Source organism: Rhinatrema bivittatum, chromosome 2, assembly GCF_901001135.1.
Source record: "Rhinatrema bivittatum chromosome 2, aRhiBiv1.1, whole genome shotgun sequence".
Taxonomy (NCBI): domain Eukaryota; kingdom Metazoa; phylum Chordata; class Amphibia; order Gymnophiona; family Rhinatrematidae; genus Rhinatrema; species Rhinatrema bivittatum.
In genome coordinates, this window is record NC_042616.1 from 502,715,014 (window position 1) to 502,735,395 (window position 20,382).

Below are 20,382 nucleotides of genomic sequence, written 5' to 3' on the forward strand. Positions count from 1 at the left end.
GAGAACATCAGAAGCATTACTTCAAGGCCCAGCAGGGGAGAATAAAGTTGATGTCCCATTAGACCCAGAACAGCAGGAGATGGCGATATCTCACTCTGAAATGGCCTCCCACTAAAACAGAAAGAGGAGAAAGAAACAAGAGTAGCCTCCTGTCAGATCCAATAAAGGATATGTTGTCCGACCCCCCACCCAGATCTGTTATCTTCTGAATATTGACCTCACAATGCTTTAGCTTGTCTGTGTTGGAATACTTCCATTTTTTAGACAGTGAATACTAAGAGGTGAATTTTAAGTCCCACGCACAAACATACATGTATGAGCGATTGCTGGCACGCACACATGGATGCGGTGATTTTATAACACATGCATGTATATGCTTGTGTATTATAAAATTGGCTATACATGCGTATTTATGCGCACAATTTTATATTGACACACGCATATGCACGCAAATACCAACTCAAGCAAGTAAATGGGGGAATTTTAGTAGATATGCATGCTGATGCAATTACTGTTTCCCCAGTTTGTTCCCAGTTCACCCCGGAAAAGGAGAGGACTTCCTAAACCCCTAGCTAACTTACCTTCCTATTACCCCCAACCCTTAAAACCCTGCTGACTAGCCTAGCTTTTGTTATTTTATGACTTTCATGGCATTCATAGCATAAGTAAAGTTATATGGTAGGGAACCCCAGTATACGCTTGTGCACATAAATACTTATGCACAGATTTAATGCAAAAAACCCGGCCCTCCCAGACCCCAACCACACCCCTCCCCTTTATTGCTATTTGTGATTTGTGCTCGTAGCAGGAAATATGCACATACCTGTACAGGTTTTAAAATCTGCGCGGCATGTGTTGGGCCGAGTCAAGCGCGCATCTCCCAGCTTTGGCGCGTATAGAGGTTTTAAAATCAACCAGCATATTAGCAGATAATTGTTTATCCTGAAGATTTTAGACCTACTCAAAAGTAGGTCTAACTTGTCCAACTAAATTAGCTAGACAAGTCTAAATATTGCAATCCAGCTAAATTAGCCAGACAAGTAACTCCTCCCTGTTACATCCCTGTTCTGCCCATCACTTAGGCTAATTATTTAGCCAGGTAAATAGTTATCTGTCTATGTGGTGGTCACTGAACACAGCTGGATATTCAGAAGCCGCCACTTAGCCAGATAAGTCAGAAAGTGGAGCTGAAATATCGGGCTCTGTAAGATTTGAGGCACCTGCAAACCCTGAAAGTCATTTCCTGGGTTTGCTGCAGTTGTGCAATCCTGTAAATAGAAATCTGTTTTTTAGACAGTGGCAACTGACATCAGTATTAGGCAGCAGTGCCTCTGGCCTCAGTGCCAGCCTGCAGACTCTGATATCAATCACTCACTATCCACTGTCTCCCAAACAAAAAGTCAGTGGTTGGCAGCCTGGATTTTACAGAGAAGAGGAAACAAGGAATGTTGAGTGAGAAAGTACCTGAATATTGCCACAAGTAATCCACCTGGAGTGTGGTAAAAGCAGAGTTGCTTACCTGTAACGTGTTCTCCGAGGACAGCAGGATGTTAGTCCTCACACATCAGATGGAACCCAATGCAGAAAACTTATGACACAGTTTCTAGAAACTTTGACTAGGCACACTGAGCATGCCCAGCAAGCCCTATACCACGTGTCCACGCGGGGTCCCTCTTCAGTCTCGTAACATAGAATTACAATCCTGCTGTCCTCGGAGTATACCTGTTACAGGTAAGCAACTCTGCTTTCTCTGAAGACAAGCAGGATGGTAGTCCTCACACATGGGTGAATTCCTAGCTGCTCCCCAACACAAAAGAGGACCAAGAGACACCTAACCATTGCCAAAGGGCACAGCAACACCGGTGCTGTTGACAACAGAAACGGAGCCAGCCTGAACCCAAACAACGGGCCCTAGGTTAGGAGAGTTGGGTTCTATACCTCAAACAGGTTCCAGAGGACAGACTGGCCGAACCTACTGTTGTGTCAGCTCTCCCTATCCAGACATAATGTGATGTGAATGTGTGGAGAGAACTTCACGTTACAGCCTTACAGATCTCCTCCACGGGAACTGCTTATAAGTGGGCCACCGATGCTGCCATGGCTCTGATAGAATGAGCCTTGACATGATCCCCAAGATGCAGTCCTACCTGGGCATAACAGAAGGAGATGCAATCTGTAGTCAATTGGATATAGTCTGTTTGACTATGGCAATGCCCAACCTATTCCTATCTAAAGAAATAAAAAGTTGGGTGGACTGTCTATGGGCTTCTGTCCGCTCCAAGTAGAAGGCTAGGGCTCTCTTGCAGTCCAAGCTGTGCAGTTCTCGTTCACCTTGGTGAGAATGGAGCCTAGGAAAGAAATTGGCAGGCTGATTGACTGGTTAAGATGGAAATCTTCACCACTTTAGGCAGGAACTTAGAATTCGAATGCAAAACAACGCTGTCATGATAAAATTTAGTATAAGGTGGATAAATCACTAAGGCCGGGAGCTCGCTGACCCTGCATTCTGAAGTAACCGCCACCAAAATTATGACTTTCCAGGTCAGGTACTTCAGGTCACAGGTGTGCAGGAACTCAAAAGGAGCTTTAATCAGTTGAGTCAATACCACGTTAAGGTCCCAAGACACAGTGGGAGGCCTTAGGAGAGGCTTCAATTGAAGCAGGCCCCTTATGAAACAATCAACTGTGGGCAGTACAGAGATGGATGTACCATCTACATCATGGTGGTATGCATCCAGCATACTAAGATGAACTTTGACAGAGTTGATTTTTAAGCCAGCTTCTGAAAGGTGTAGAAGGTAGTCAAGCAGTTTTTGTGTGGGGTAAGAGAATAATTTAGGGCTTACTGCTCACACCACATAGAAAACTTCTCCACTTCAGTCCATAGGACTTTCTAGTGGAAGGCTTTCTGGAAGCACCAGGACCCAAGATACATCCTCAGAAAGATCAAGTGACTGCAGGATTAATCTCTCAACATCCTGGTTGTGAGCGACAGGGCCTGGAGATTGGAATGCCGCAGCCTGCCCTGATCTTGTGTGATGAGCTCTGGGGAAGTCCCCAGACTGATCAGTTTCCCGATGGACAACTCCTGCAAGAGTGGAAACCCGTCTCGGCCAATGAAGGGTTGTGAGGATCATAGTCCCTCTGTCCTCGCAAAGCTTTAAGAGAGTTTTCACCACTAAGGGAATCGGAGGATACGCATATAGAAGACCCTTGTTCCAGTGACCAGCAAGGGCATCCGAAGTTAGTTTGCCATCCAACCTGGACAGGGAACATAACTGAGGCACCTTACAGTTGCAGGGGGACGCAAACAGATTTATGTCTGAGCTCCCCCAAAGGCGGAAAATCTGATTTGCTACCCACTGGTTCAGGGACCACTTATGTGGTCTGAAGGCTCGACTCAGCCTGTCTGCTATCATGTTCTCCATTCTGGCCAGGTACATGGCCCTGATCACTTTCCTGTGGACCAGATCTGGACTGCTTCCTGACACAGGAGGTACAATCCTGTGCCTCCCTGCTTGTTGACATACCACATGGCTACTGGGTTGTCGGTTGGATCAGGACAATTTTGTTGGTGAGCCAATCTCTTAAAGCCTATAGCGCGTACCTGATCTCCCGAAGCTCCAAGAAGTTGATTTGACAAGAATGTTCCTGAGCGGACCACAGTCCCTGGGTGCCGAGCCCATCCACATGAGCTCCCCATTCCAGGGTAGATTAATCCGTGGTAAGCACAATTTGAGTAGGGAGACTCAGAAAGGAAATCCCCTGTTCCAGATTGGAGAGTACCTGCTACCAGGATAAAAAGTCCCGGAGAGACGGGGTGACTTGGATGCAATCCTGGAGGCTCTGAGTGGCCTGGCACCAAGGGAGTGACATGGACTGTCGTGGCCATCTGACCCAACAGCCTCAACATGTGCCAAGCTGATACCTGCTGGCTCTGTTGCACCTCTGTTGCAATAGTCACCAGAGCGACAGACCTCTGGCATGGCAGAAAGGCCCTGGCTTGAGCCGTGTCTGTCAGGGCTCTGATGAAGTCCAATTCAGGTGATGGACTGAGATGGGACTTTGGGTAGTTGAGAACGAACCCTTGTGACTCCACCACCCGAATGGTCAAGTGCATGGACCAGATGACACCTGCCTAAGACGTTCTCTTGACCAGCCAATCGTTCATATATGGAAAAACATGCACTTCCAGTTTGCAGAGGTGCGCTGCCACCACAGCCAGGGATTTTATGAAGACTCATGGGGCGGACATGAGCTCAAATGGTAACACCAGGTACTGGAAATGGTGATTCCCCACCACAAAGTGGAGATACTTCCTGTGACCGGGGAAGATCTTGATATGGGTGTATTGTCTTTTAGATCGAGGGAGCATAGCCAGTCCCCTTTTTGCAAAAGGTGGATCAAGGTGCCCAGGGAAAACATCCTGAACTTTTCTTTTTTTAGAAACTTGTTCAAGGCCCTCAGGTCTAGGATGGAATGGAATCCTCCTGTTTTCATTGGAATCAGGAAGTACCTGGAGTAGAATCCCCACCCTCTTTGCTCTGGTAGTACAGTTTGGCCATTAACAAGGAGGAGAGCTCCATCTTTAGTACCTCCTGATGTGCTACCAGCCTCCAAAATGGGCATGGAAGGCAATTTGGCGGGACACGCAATAGGTTAAATTGGTACCCTGGCGAACGATGGACAAAACTCCCTAGTCTGAGGTTACACTGGGCCACCAGTTCGCAAAGAACCAAAGCCTGGCTCCGATTAGAGGGTCCATTGCAACAGGTACAGGAGACTGGCTAACGCTCCCTATGGCCCAGTCAAAACTCCATCCCTGGAGCTGACTGAGGAGCTGGCTGGGGTTTGGCCCCGGAAGCTCTGATGATGTGTACGGATTGAGGAGGCGGAGGATAGTACTTCCTTTGGTGAAAGAAAGACTTCCTGGCCCCTGCCTCAATGGCCTCCTAGATGAGGAGGATGGGTCTGGAGTGTTAGTGGAGAGTTTTTGGAGAGTTTCATGATGGTCCCGGAGTTAGGTCACAGCATACTTCACTCTGTCTCTGAAGAGATTCTCTCCAGTGCAGGGCACATCAGCAAGTCATTCCTGTACCTCTGGTCTGAGATCCAAGGCCACAGCCATGCCAGTCTACAGGCACTGATTCCTGCTGCATAGACCTTCGATGCCATTTCAAAAACATCGTAGGTTGCACGGACCTCATGTTTTACACTCTCCAAGCCCTTTTGCATCACTGACTTGAGGGTGGCTTGCTACTGTTGAGGCAGCTGCTCAGCCACCTCCTGCACCTGCTTCCAGATGTCCTGCGAGTACTGCCTCATGTAGAGCTGGTAGGCAGTGATGCAAGCAATAAGCATGGCTCCTTGGACCACCTTCTTTCCAAGAGCGTCTAACGCTTTGTGGTCCTTCCCTGGGGGCGCCGAGGAGTGGGTCCAAGAGCACTTGGCCCTCTTGAGGGCAGATTTGACCACCACTGATTGGTGGGGCAGCTGATGCTTATCGAATCTGGCAGCTTTTTGGATGATGTAAACTCTGTCCACATTTTTATTCACAGGATGCACTGTGAGGGGGTATTCACAAATCCTCAGCAGCAACTCCATAGGGATCTCATGTACCAGGACCACCACGATCTCCTTAGGAGGCTCCATGAGCTGAAGAACCTCAAGCGTTTTATGCTTAGTGTCTTCTTCAGTCTAAAGCTGGAATGGGACGGCCTCTGTCATCACCCTGATGAACCTTGTGAAGGTCAAGTCCTCAGGCAGGAACCTCCTTTGCTCCTCTGGAGGGTCTGATGGGAGACCACTGAATCCTCATAGGAGGATTCCATCCAATCATCCCCCCAGGGGTTGTAGGGACCCTCATCCTCACTCTATACCACAGGAGATGGGGCCCTAGGTGCTCGGCCAACGTCCAGAGGTGCAGGCACAAATGGAACTGGAATGGGGACTACCAACCTCGATGTCTTTGCTGGCCTCGGTGGATCTTCCTCGGAGGAGGAACTGGCGACATCCACTGTATTGGTCAGGGCAGGCCTTGGTGCCCTGCTGGGCACTGGTACCATCCTGAGAACCGATGTCAGCTAGGTTAGTAAGGCACCAATGAGCACATTGAGCTTCTCCAGAAGTGGTACGAGCAGGGGCAGCACCAGCTCTGGTGCTGCAGGACCAAAGCCCTGTAGCGCCCGCTCCACTACTAGTTGGACTCAAAGTTCCAGATCCTCCTCGAACGTTGCCAACACTAATACCTACTAGGAGGAAGGAGGGGTGACCAGATCATCCTCAGACCCACGAGAGGGATCACTGACTAGCACCAGGATTGGTGAAGAACGTTGCGAACCCCAGGCATCAATGGAGATTTGGCGCTCCTCGTCATGGAGTCGCTTCTGGAGCATCACGGCAAAAGCCGCTGAATACCCATGCCTGGCCCCATGCATCGATGGTGACTGGTGCTGATGCTTCTTGGTCTTCCCATGATGTTCAGCCTGGTCTTTCCCCAGTGCCAAGGTCGAGGACAAGGAACCCAAAGTCTTCAGCCTGGTGGAGATCGACAACGGTCGGTCTCCGGTGCCCTATCCACCGGCAACCTCAACAGAACAGACGGTCCCTCCGATAGTGTGCTGTCCATAGGTGCAGCTCTGAGGTCTGCTGATATCAGTGGCTTGAACTTCCTTGACCAATAGAGGCTGTCCATCTTGTCGAGTCAAAGCCGAATTCCCTTCAGGGTCACCTGTGTTGCGTGGGGTGGTCCCTTGGACCAACTCAAGGTTGATGCTACCTGCAGAAGGAGGTCCCCCAGCAGGTCGATGACAGGAGGTACAGGTGATGTGGACACCCAACAGGACCTTCACCAATACCAGTCCTCATTCCCCGCAGGTTGAGCCCTTGGGTACTGGGGCCGGTTGGACTTAGGCGCAGGTCTCCAGGCAATGAATCTGAAGAAGACAGCAGACTAGCAGAAACCAGAAGATGGGCTGAAGATCAGGACAGGCAGCGAACAGACAAGACCAGATGGAGGTCAGAGGTCAGGGCAGGTGGCAAAGAGAGTGGAGTCCAGGACACAAGTTGAAGGTCAGGGGCAGGCAGGAGACAACCCGAAGTCAGAGGAATGTACCAAGGTCAAGCCAGTGAATCAGTCTGAGAGACGGGAACACAGAGACAGGATCTGGAGCACAGAGGCAGGAATGGATCATGGGGCCAGGAATGCGGAGCCAGGAGCGGAAACAGGAACACAGAGCCAGGAGTGGAAGCAGGAACACGGAGCAACTCACTACTCAGACGAGATAGACCTGTTGCTGAGGCAAGGATTTGGCAGCAGGTGCTGCCTTAAATAATCATGAGGGCTGACGTCCACATCCAGGGCCGTGGGGAGTTTTCCCACCATGGCCCCTTTAAATCCCAGGGAGAGCTGCGTGCATGCGCCTAGAGGCAGCTGGGGCCGGCTGTGCATCGGTGTTGGTGTTATCTCCCCGCCACGCAGAGAGGAAGCAGCGGTGGTGGCCCTGGGAGGCCACAAAGAGATCCAGACAGGCTCGGCAGGGGGTTGAATGTGTCTGGTCACACGGTCCCGCGACCAGCCATCACAACAGTAACCCCTCCTCTAAGCCCCCTTCCCAAGGATTTGGGCTTCTTCGGATGAGAGGCATGGAACCTCTTGAGTAATTCCTTGTCCAGGATATTGGATGCGGGTTCCCATGAGTTTTCCTCTAGGCCGTACCCTTCCCAGGCTATTAGGTACTCCCACTTCCTGTTTTGGTGATGGACATCCAAAATCTCTCTCACCTGGTAGAATTCATCTTCACTTTTAGCAGATCAAGAGGTCTCTGGGTAGGCCAAGACAAGACTAGTGGTTTCAGAAGGGAAACATGAAAGACATTATGAAATTGAATCTTCAGTGTCGTGGGGAGTCAGAGCTGATAAGTGACTGGAGTGACCTGTTGGAGGTTGGAAAAGGGACCAGTATAATGGGGTGCCAGTTTCATGGAGGGCACCTGAAGTCGTATGTTGCGGGTGCTCGACCAAACCTTATTCCCAGGTTTGAGCTGCAGGGCTGGACGTCGATGTTTATCACCTGTTGACTTCACTCTCTGGGCAGCCTTTTGGATCATAGTCTCGGTTTGAGACCACAGTTCCTGAAGTTCTCGTGCGGTTAACTGGGCTGCCAGAGAAGAGACAGATAATGGTATAGGCAGTGGGGGAAGTGGTTGTCTCCCGCATACAATGAGGAAGGGCGATGATGTTTGAGTTATGGGAGAACTCTGCCCATGGAAGGAGGGTGGCCCAGTTGTCCTGTCGCTCATTTACAAAGGCTCGCAGGAAAGTCATGTGTGATTGGTTCACTCCACTTGGCCATTGGCTTGAGGGTGGTAGGCCATGGTGAAGTCCAGTTTGATATTAAACTTGCGACAAAGGGATTGCCAGTACTTAGCTGTGAACTGGACTCCTCTGTCAAAGATGATGTGACGGGGTAACCCATGGAGGCGAAAGATATGAGAGGTGAACAGCTTTGCCAACTCTAGTGTAGAAGGGTGACGAAGTGAGCCATCTTGAAAAAGTGGTCAGTGACGACCCAAATTACACAGTTGCCACTAGAAGAGGGGAGATCTACCACAAAATTGGTAAATAAATGGGTCCAGGATTCCTTGGGGGCCAGCAGCGGCAGTAAAAGCCCCCAAGGTCATTCCACCAGAGACTTTTTGTTGGGCACAGGTGGGACACGAGTCCACATAGGCCTTCACATCCTTGTCCATCAACGTCCACCAATAGTACTGCTTGAGTAGAGAAAGAGTCCGAGCACGACCAGGGTGACCCGCAACCTTGGAGTCATGGGCCCACTCTTGCACTCATTGTTGGAGCTAGGTTGGGACCACAGTCTTCCCTGGAGGAACTACCTGAGAGGCGGCCAGCAGGATTCATGCTGGATCAATGATGTACCTGGGAGGATCTGGATTATCTTCGGGCTTATAAGATCAAGATAGGGTGTCCGCTCTGACATTCTTGGCGGCTAGTCTATACTTCACCACAAAATAGAAGCGGCTAAAAAACAGGGACCAGCGACTTGGCGGGCATTTATATGCTGGGCATGGCGAAGGTGCTCCAAGTTCTTGTGGCCGGTATAGACACTGATGGTATGCTGTGCCTCTTCCAACCACTGTCGCATTCCTCGAAGGCCAGTTTTATAGCCAGGAGTTCCTTATCCCTGATGCCATAATTTCTTTCTGCTGGACAGAATTTTCGGGAAAAACAGGAGCACGGATGAAAGATCCCCTTGGCGGTGAGCTGACCCAAAACTGCCCCGACTGCGATGGAGGAGGCGTCAACCTCCAGGACGAAGGGGTGTGTAGGATAAGAACATAAGATGATGAAGGCAGGGTTCGCGGAGAAAGGCCTGTTTCAGGTTGGTAAAGGCATTGATTGCTTCTGCAGACCACTCTCTGGTATTGGCCCCTTTCCTAGTGAGCGCTGTAAGTGGGGCAACCAATTGAGAGTAATGAGGAATGAAATGTCTATAGACGTTAACGAATCCCAGAAACCGTTGTAAAGATTGAAACCTGGTGGGCTGGGGCCAGTCCCAGATGCAGGCCACTTTCTATGGATCCATCCTGAACCCTGTACTGAGATTATGTATTCTAGGAAGGGAAGAGACTCTTTTTCAAATATGCATTTCTCCAGTTTCACGTAGAGGTTATGGGCATGCAGGCATTGGAAGACTTGTCGAACACTGCAACTATGAGACTGGAGGTCCTTTGAGAAGACAAGATGTCATTAAGATAGACCACTACACTGGTATATAGTAGGTCCCAAAAGATTTCGTTCATCATATGTTAGAATACCGTGGGGCGTAACATAACCCGAACAGCATCACCAGATACTCATAATAGCCATTCCGGGTATTAAAAGCGGTCTTCCACTCGTCTCCAGGTTTGATCTGAACCAGGTTGTATGCCCCCCGGAGGTCTAATTTGGTAAAAATTTGGGCTCCCTGTAGACAGTCCAACAGCTCCGAGATGATGGGCAAGGGGTTACCAGTCTCTCTTTGTTATGGCATTAAGCCCCCGGTAATCGAATCAGGGCTGAAGAGTACCATCTTTCTTAGCCACAAAGAAGAAGCCAGACCCTGCAGGTGATGTTGAAAGCTGAATGAATCCCCTTTCCAAGTTCTCCCAAATATATTTGGCCATGGTCTCGGTCTTGGAAAGGGATAAGGGGTACACCCTTCCCTGAGGAGGGGTGGTTCCAGGAATTAAATTGATGGCATAGTCGAACGGACAATGTTCTAGCAGGATTTCCGCATTTTCCTTGGAAAAGACGTCAGAGTAGCTGGCATACTATGGAGGTAAATCCAGGGAGGCTGCAGCAAGAAGCATCAAGGAAGAATGCCTAAGAGAAAGAAGACACTCTTGATGGCAAAGGGAACCCCATTTGGCCAGTTGGAGAGTCTCCCTGTCGATAATGGGGGTGTGCCGCTGTAACCATGGTAACTTGAGGACAGGTGGATGAACAGCCTCTCAATAATGTAAAATGTTATCTCTTCGAGATGCAGCATGCCAGTCTGGAGACACACGGGGAGAGCTGTCTTGGTGACTTGCCCTGGGAGAGAGTCCCCAGAGATTGAGGAGATCACCAGTGGAGTGTTCCTTAGTATCGTGGGCAAGTTTAAGTGGTCAATCAGGCTCCTCATAATGAAGTTTCTTCCTGCACCCGAGTCTATAAGGGCCAAGGTGGAAAATTCTTGCTGATTCATGAGAAGGGCCACTGGAAACATGAGTTGGAGAGCAGTATCCGTGAAGCCTAGAACCATCTCCCCAGTTGGTTCTAGGCCCAAATGTTTCCTGGCTTCTCAGGACACTGGGCCAGGAAGTGCCCCTTCCCCACACAGTACAGGTACAGGCCCATGGCCCAGCAATGCTGCCTTTCTTCAGGTGTCAGAGGGTTTCACCCCAGCTCCATTGGTCCTTCCTGCCGTGTGGTTCTGGATGCCGGCTAGGTCAATAAGAGCATCCAGGGATTCCAAGAGTTCCCAGGCCACCAGCTAGTCTTTGATGCACGAGGACAGACCTTCTAGAAAAATGCTTCTCAGGCTGTCCTCCCACCAATTCAATTCAGTGGCCATGATGCAAAATTCTATAGTGTAGTCCAACAATGGCTGTGCTCCCTGGTGGAGGTGCAGGATATCGGAGCAAGTGGCGGTCAGTCAACCAGGCTCATCGAAAGTCTGCTTGAACACCTGGATAAAACATTGTAGGTCCTAGAGGAGCGGGTCTCCTCGATCCCATAGAGGGGATGCCCAGACCAGGAGGGAGGGAGAGGATAAAGGTGGTCTTGATGGCATCTGAGGGGAACTGTGCGGACTGTAGCATGAAGTGCATGAAACATTGGTTGTGAAATCCCCGGCACTGCTTGGGGTCACCAGCATACTGGGGAGGAGCTGGTAATTGGAGGGAGGACTGCAGGTGCCGCTGAAGCTGAAGGCATGTGGTCCGATCTTTCTTTTTTTTTTTATCGGCTGCTGGCCATCCAGTGCTCCTACCATGTGACAGGGCCAGCCAATGGCACGGATACCCTGTCACATGGTAAGGGCAAAGGGCCATCGGCGCCATTTTGATTAGGGGCAGCCGATGGCCCAAGAGCGGGAGATCGCTCCCGGGACCCACACTGGACCACCAGGTACTTTTAAAAAGTTTGGGGGGGGGGGGGGGGCGGGAGGGTGGGGGAAGCTAAAGGATGTGTTTTAAAGGTTAGGGGTAGGTTTTTTGTTTATCGGCTCGGGCGCAGCCGATAAAAAAAAAAAAGATCAGACCGCACGAAAAAAATTCCCCGATAGTCCCTGAACCTGGCCGGCGCCATCTTTAAAAATGGCGTGGGCCATCCAGTGCTCCTACCATGTGACAGGGGCCAGCCAATGGCATGGATACCCTGTCATATGGTAAGGGCAAAGGGCCATTGGCGCCATTTTGATTAGGGCAGCCGACGGCCCGAGAGTGGGAGATCACTCCCGGGACCCACACTGGACCACCAGGTACTTTAAAAAAGTTTGGGGGGGGGGGGTCGGGAGGGTGGGGGAAGCTAAAAAATGTTTTAAAGGGTCGGGGTGGGTTTAGGGGTTGTTTTTGTGTGCCATTTTTCCCGCCCTCCCCCAAAACGATAAGAGAACCCCACGAACAATTTCGTGGGGTTTTCCTATTGTTTCGGGGGGGGGGGCCTCCAATTTCTGATGAGTTTGAAAATATCGTACGATATTTTCAATCGTCAGAAAAACGATTCACATCCCTAATTTTTTATATTGTCATATGTTATCATTTTTTATTTTTATTACGGATACCGGCCTCAAAATCTGAAAGTGGCCAAGGGCCTCTCTAGTTCTCTGGAAGGGCTTATCTCTACCACATGTGAAAAAATGATTCTTTCTCACCACAACCTTTCCAGAAAATAGTAGGTAATCTTTTGTTTATAAGATTAGCTGAATTGGGTTGAATTATGTTTTAAATGGTTTATAAGGAGTGACTTTTATGGATGAGGCAATCTGTATGTTAGAGAATGCTTCCCGGACATCTTACCAGTCTTCTCTAGAAAATGCATATCCCCAGTAATGTGACATTTCAAAATAAATATTTAGAGGGTGAAGTATGTGCTTCTGCAATCAAGGCCAAGTAGAATTTAAAAATTAATTCACCACTTTGTTTGGACTTAATGTGTGAAGGAGGAACTCTAAAAATACTTTATTTTACTTTTATTTCAGAGTAAGCACGCAAACCACACTAGCTTACAGTACAAGAAAAAAAGATATATTTCCCCACAGCTTCACTTGCAGCTCGATCATGGATATAAATCCTTCTAGAAACTCCAGAAAGGTACATCTGTCTTTCATCTCCATACACCTAGGCCAAACTCCCAGCCCTCTATAGGGAACAGTCTTACAAATAGGTAGCCATGGTGAAACTCCAGTTTCTAGTCTGATTTTCAGCATTAACCAGAAAAAGATGAGTTAGTTTTAATATTTTAAGGTACAGAACTAGTTTTAGATCATTGGTTTAAAGGGAATATTACACAAATATTGTTCCAAGTCACACTAGTAACATGAGTGGTCTAGAGTTCCAACATACCAGTCCCTTGACTGCATCAGCCCAGATTTTGAAGTCTGGAAAGTTTATGCCTCTTCCATTTCTATTCATTTTAAGAACTTAAACTGAAAGTGGCCTTGCCAAATATATCAAAATATAGGTAATAAATTTGTGTACCTATTCTGTCAACACTATACATCACACTACACAACAGTACAGATGGTTAAACTCTCTTTCATACATGAAGACAGGCCAGTTCTTAAACTCCATAAAGTATTTATTGAAAAATATAAACTGGAAAACATAATGGGTGATGAAATGAAGGCAAGAATAAAACTGGAAGAATGTTTTCCAAATGTTGTCACAGATGGGTGGAGACCTCCCTTAAATATTCAGGTGACCCAAATGAAAAACAATGCATTCTGAGGGAACTCGGAGTGACAAGAATCAAGGGCAGATTTAGCTGGGAGCTGCTGTCTTAAACAGAGAGATTACACATACAGAACCACCATCTGGAGGGAGAGGGAATGGAAGAAGGTGATGATGCTGAGGGGATGGGGAAGAGGGAAGGGAAGATAAGGTGGTGGTGCCAGAGGGGGAGGGGGGGGGAGTGGAAGGGAGAGTGATAATACCAGGGGGTAGAGTAAGAGGGAAAGTGATGAAGCCAGAAGTGGGGGGAGAGGGAAGAGAAGATGATGATGGTAATGGAGTGCCACAATGAAGTGTACCCTGTTTCACAAAAAAGGTTGGGAAGCACTACCTTAGAGAATGAAGAAGTTGTGATCATCTGGGACATTACCATTCCAACCAATTAAAAGCTTGATGATAAAAAAAACTGGCATTGTGGTAAAGTAGAAAAATACAAGAATAATGTTGCTGACAGTGTCAGCCCTAAGTAACTATTCTATAAAACGTATGGAGAAAGAGAAAATCCTTAAGTACCAGAGATCAAGAAAATGTGGCAGAAAGATATAGAAATAGTGTTATCCCAATTGTATTGGGTGCCACTGTTCAGATTTAAAAAGAACTTCCAGAAGCATCTTGATATGTTACCTGTACTTATTACATCCTATGAACTATAGAAAAAGGCTCTGTCTGGCACATTGCAAGTATTAAGAAAAGCATTATCAGTAAATTTGAAAGAGTGAGATAATTCCCAATATACCCTGGCTTATGAATGTTTAGTCCTATCAAGGTATATGCTAAACAAAGCCACTTGGAGACATAGCCCCCGAGACAAACCAGATCTCCCAGAATAAACAGCTTCCTTCACTGGACTTAACCATCCAGTGCAAAGGTTATAAATCTGTTTTGACAAATATACAAATGCAATTTTCAATATAACAACTAGGTGGCAAAATAAAATTCAAACACAGGATGTTCTGTATATACAAGACAATCACATTTAAGAAGCAAAAAGAACCCAGAAGAATATAACATTATAATTGGTAGGCTAATCTGAAATGGAAATGTTTTTTCAACTATTAGGAAATAAAGCAGGTCCATAGTCAAAGCATTTTTTTTGGCTAAGTTGGACTTAGCTGGACAAACTGCAGGATTTAAGATATCCAGATAAACTTATCCAGATAACTGTGATTTGTCGGCATATATTCAGCAGCACAGCCATACTGCTGCTGAATATCTCATCTAAGTTAATCAGATAAGTTTATAAGTTATCTGGATAACTTAGCTGGACTGCCTACAGCTGCATATCGACCTCATAAGAAACTTAATCAATTTCAGATGTATTATTATTATTTTTTCCTCTGTGGTGGATTGTAAGAAGGAACCTGACAAGAAAATGCAGTTTGGTTGTTTTTAGTCCCAGCCACACAATGGACTTCTTATTGTATCCTGGCAGCTTGGAATAGAAACATTGATGCTGCAGGCAAACAATTCATTCATTCCTCACAAATATTAAAAGTCCTTAAATGCATCACTGACAAAATATACACTGAAGATGAAGATGGAATGCTTTTACCTTGCCCAGCTCACTTGTGCCTTTGTCGTGTTTGAATGAAAGTCCTCCCTAGTTCAAGAAAATAATAAGTAAATAATATATATATATAATGTTTTTTGTTAGATATGCTGTTGCTTTTAATAATGACATGCAATGCACAGAAAAGCTAAAGAGTTGACTAATTAATGGTGATGGCTCTGAACGTATCGCAAAGTCAAAGGCAATGAAGCTTGCACACACATAGCAACTGTGCCAGTCGAACCAAGATAAATGAAAGAAAATATATCAGTTTAGTTTATTTTAAACACCAAATGATATAGATAAACAAATGGTTGTCTGTCGGAGCCTATTCTCACAGCTACACTCAAAGTTGTGAAGATGGGTTTCCATAATTAACTTGAGACTAATAGTCTCTTGCCTCATTAATGAGATTGAATTACCTAATCAACAACCATACTTGTCATTAGGTAGTGAGTGCTCATATGAATGGCAATATATCGAACTTTGAAGGGATCTGCAAAGAGAAAAAAGCAATTGGCTGTGTGTGTTCCATATGAGATGCTACATTATATATGGACAGGCATAGCCAGAAGAAAAAGGAACTGATAATGTTTCTGTACAAGTCTGATGAAAAGTCATCTAGAACACTGAGTGCAGTTCTGAAAGACATAACTTTGAAAGGATATAGACCAAGTTGAAGGAGTCTAGAGAACAGGTAATGAAATGGTTCAGAGTTTACATCAAAAGCCATATGAGTGGAAACTTAAGGAACTAAGTATGTATATCCCTAGAGGAGAGGAGAAACAGGGTTTGGAAAGGGGAGGATTCAGAAACCTGAAAGATATAAATCAGGCATAAGAGGTCAAAGTATCAAGTTCCAGAGGATTAGACTCAGGTGCTACTGAAAGGATGGTCGATGTATGGAATGGATTACCAGTGCAAGTAGTGGAAATAAAGACAACAATGGAATTCAAAAGAACAGTCAGAGAGGATCCATAGTGGCAAAGAAGTGAGGGGAAAGCCAGACAGAGATCAAGTGGGGTCTGTGCTATTGTCCCAAGCATGAAGTTGGGTGGACAATATGGGCTTAATAATCCTTATCTGCTGTTATATTCTATGAGAGCGAAAAAAACCAGGATTGGGCACTTGCAATATTGCAAGTAAATAGCAGGCCAAGGCACCTAAGTTCATTGCCCAAGTTTAGCAGTTCAGCTTTTTTTTTGAATACCAGCCTTTAATTTTTGGTAACTGTCTAGATTATTAACAAAGCTTGGTGATAAAACATTGGATCTTGTTTGGCCATCTATCCAGGGTGGTAGTGACCCAGTGAGGAAGCAAACAAAAGTTGACAAGCAGTCAAATCTCTATAATCTGGCAACTGGGATATGTAACCCCCACTCCAAGTTATTTGGTCAGTTGTAGAAAATGGATCACTATAGGGAGAAATAGTTATATTATTAGACATATGTCACTTGGCACTTTGCAGGTTCTTTTGGGATTGAGGGAAACAATATACAGTTTCAAGGCCATCTGTTCCAATACTTGGTAATTGCTTTACAGCGTGAACATTCTTTCACCTCTTAATAGGTGCACTGGATGACTACACAGACTCAGGATTCTCTCTGGAGATGCTCTGAACCTTTCCCTCCTCCCACAGATGAAAGCAAATGAACTCAAAGAATTCAACACAGTGTTACTGAATGAATATGATGAACTTTGAAATAGTAGAAATATACTTTACATATATATAGACAAAAGAATACAAACCAACAAGGTTAAGGATTATATTTATAAACTCAAAAGTCTCTGTATTAAAGCAACTAAAAATGTATTAAAGTCCCAAATAACAGAATATTTGAAGTTCAAATAAAACCAAAATAAGAGAGCTCTAGTTGGTGCACTTTTCTTTTCCTTTCTTTAGACATTCACGGTTTTAATTTAAAGGTATTTAATGTAAACATTGATATATTTATTCTTTAAGATATCTAACACAGAGGCGTCTGTGGGGAAACCCAGAACTCATGGTTTTCCAGTTTTGGAAGAAATGGAAATTCTTGGTTCCAAAAGACTATTCAGGATCCAGGTAGCTCAGCCCTTTTGTCCTTCAGGAAAACATACCTTTCAACCACTGCTGAATACTCTGGCTCCCACTTCACACTGGCATCTGTCTTGTAGACAAAGGAAATCCATAGGTGGTATTTCAGTAGGTTATTTCAGGGCCTTAGGTTGCATGAAGTTAAGTTCTTTCTCCCAACTGCGTGGACAGCAGCTGTGCACACATCTGTCCTCTGCAAATCTCTCTAGCTCTCTCTGTCTCCTCCCTTTGTGGCTTGAACACAGTCACACTCCTCAGATTCAAACTCACTCCTGATAAGCTAACCTTGCAAGGATTCTCATTAAATATGCTTTTAGAACTGGATAAAGATCCTCACAGATTGCAATATACTAAATTTGTCCTCACCAGGAAACAGTACAACTGGGGATTCATTTTATATGTGTTGGATAAAGTCAAGCCTTTGTTCAACTGAGTCTTAAAATATTACCACAAAGAAATTGAGCTGGGGGGCTAGTAGATATATCCCTGCAGTGTGGACAGGAATAATTGGACAGATTGGATGGGGCGATTGGTCTTTTTATGCCATCATCTGTTGTGTTACTACAAGAACAAGTGGAGAAAATACTATACAAAAAGGTATCACATTATGTTTTTGTCAACCTTTATTTACATGCACTGACAATTGAAAAGTGTTGTTAGTTGTGGCTGAACAGTTTGGATGTCTTATTTGTGGCCAAGCTAAAAGCATAGGTATAGTAGGCTTGCTGGGTAGACTAGATGGACCATTGGGTCATTTTCTACATCATTTATAATAAAATCAGAAAAACTCATTAGTTCTAGGTTATGACTTGTAAGCCTAATTAAAAGCAAGAATAAAATAACATGCCTTCACTTCTTTTTTAAAAGTGTTTCAGTCAGAAAGAGCCCTCAAAGAATAGGGGAGAGAGTTCTATAAGAAGATTCCAGCAATGGAGACCATACATTTTCTGGATTTTTGCAAATGGATTATTTTGATAGTATGAATAAATAACAAGTATCTATCTTGGTATCTCAAAGGATGAACGGGAACATATCGTGATATTTTCTCAATAAGATAATCAGATGCATCATCTTGTAAAACTTTAAAAACCAGAGTGAGGATTTTAAAATCTGATGATATATGATCTCTTACATGATACCCCGTAATTAAACAAGTAGCATAATTCTGTAGGATCTGAAAGGAATGTGTTTGATTCTTGAGGAGACCAACAAAAAAAACCATTACAATAATTGATTGCTCCTATTACCAGAGATTGCACAGCACACTAGTTCTAAAATCATTTTTTCAATCCTTTTCAATACCAAATTAGTGATAATCGGAATCTGCAAATAAAATGCTGAGTCAATTGACACTCCAAGGTTACGACCAGATTCATAGAAAGAGACTGAAACATTATCCAACTGCAATGAAACTTGTAATGGTATGGGTAAGGTACGACTAAACCAGCATAATTCTGCCTTCTATTCAGTACCAGTTGGTTATCTTGCATCCAAGTGTCAACTGCTTTCATGCACAAAGCTAGTCATTTAAAGTCCTAACCAAGTCAGGTTCAACTGGAACAAATAGATGAACATCATCAACATGCATTCTATAGTTGTGGCTACAGGAAGCAATAATGGCACCTGGAGGATATAGATAAAACATTGAATAAGATCACCTGGAGGGCATTTCCTTGTGGTACACCATGCTGCAAAACTTTCCTCTTGGCTCTTTTAAAACTCTTAAACACCTCAAGATTCATTGCTGTTTGCGCTATATGAATCAATTCTGTTCTGATGCTTTTCTTGTATAAAACTGCAAACTCCAACCAGAAAGTAGACAAGGCTAAGGATATCTTATATAAAACATTTTGTAAGGACCCACTGGATTCCGTACTAAGCAATGTGCCCCTTTTACAAAGGACTTGTTTGTGGAGTATAGGAAGATAGTACAGAATGAACAATTTGCTAAAGCACTCCCTGTTACAAAAGAGGTGAATCCTTGGGCTGAGGTGGGGTTGACGCAACCTGTAGGCGAGGGCCTACGGGTCCCCACCGTCAGCAGGAGTGGGCTCAAGCTGGAGGCCACTGGAGCTTCACCTGTACCAGCCCACGTTCCCCTCGGGTTGAGCCTTCGGGTGCTGGGGCCGGCAGGACTTAGGTGGGCCTCTAGGTTAAGTGCAGGTAGTAGATGGTTCAGCCCAGAGACAGCAGCCAGCAGGTGGCGTGGTCCTATCCCGGACAGGATATGGAACAGGAACTCCAACATGAAGGACTGAAGGTGCCTGAGCAAAGAAGGCTGAAGCCTTAATAGTTCGTGTCCAGAGGACAGGGACAGAGGCGTCACTGTCAAGCTTGAATGGAAGCTGGCGGCACTTGGAAGGTGTAGCAAGTAACATGGAACTCTGGACTCAAGAAAGTCTGAGGTGAAGTCGTTCGTAGTAATGGTCAAGGCATGGAGAAGGCAGGTGTGGTCAGATTAGCAATGGTTAAGGCACGGAAAAGGCAGGTGTGGTCAGACGTAGTAATGGTCAGGCTTGGAGAAAGTAGGCAAGGTCAGGCATAGCGATGGTCAGGCTTGGAGAAGGTAGGTAAGGTCAGGCGTAGCAGAGGTCGGGCTTAGAGAAGGCAGGTGAGGTCAGGCATAGCAGAGATCAGGCCAGGTAATCGATCCAGTAGACAGATGAGACGAACACAGGAAACAGGAATCACAGGAACAAGACAAGCGCAAGGCAACTAGAACTCGGAAACCGGAACAGGAAACCGAGGAGACCTGTTGCAAAGGCAACGCTGAGGAGAGCTGCCTGAGCTATTATATGTTGAGGGAGCTGACGTCAACATCCGAGTCCGCAGCCAGGTTCCTGCCATGGACACTTTAAATGATTCAAGGTGGTGCGCACGCATGCCTAGGGAGAGGTGCGGAGCTGCTGACGGCGTCTCTCCGCAGTCCAAGCGGAAAGGCCTGGAGGTCCCACGATGCGGCGCAGAGCCGGAGGCACCGGCGGAGGTCCGAGGTCGGGGCTGATGGCCTACTGCCACCAGCGATGGAGAACTGGAGCCCAGAGACTGCATAGATAGGTGAGAGGGCCGTGCAGCGGGGCTGCTGCGGGTGGCAAGCATAACACTCCCATAAAGAGATTGGCACAGTGAATCATTTTTCGGCACAGTGAATCATTTTTCTGCAATACGAAGAGGGATGCCTAGTGTGTTCTGGAAGAGGTGAGAAGTTATTAGTTATGGTGTAAACTCTTAGCAGGAGAGGGAGCAGTTTCCTCTCTTACCTCAGA

At 46.1% G+C, this 20,382-nt stretch overlaps 1 long non-coding RNA gene across 1 annotated transcript; it reads left to right on the forward strand.

Annotated features, from left to right (window-relative positions):
* The first annotated feature begins 12,371 nt into the window (after positions 1-12,371).
* On the forward strand, positions 12,372-16,798 carry LOC115086189. Its single transcript, XR_003855136.1, has 3 exons — positions 12,372-12,432; positions 12,740-12,851; positions 16,609-16,798. It is a non-coding gene; the product is annotated as an uncharacterized LOC115086189 (long non-coding RNA).
* Positions 16,799-20,382: the final 3,584 nt, after the last annotated feature.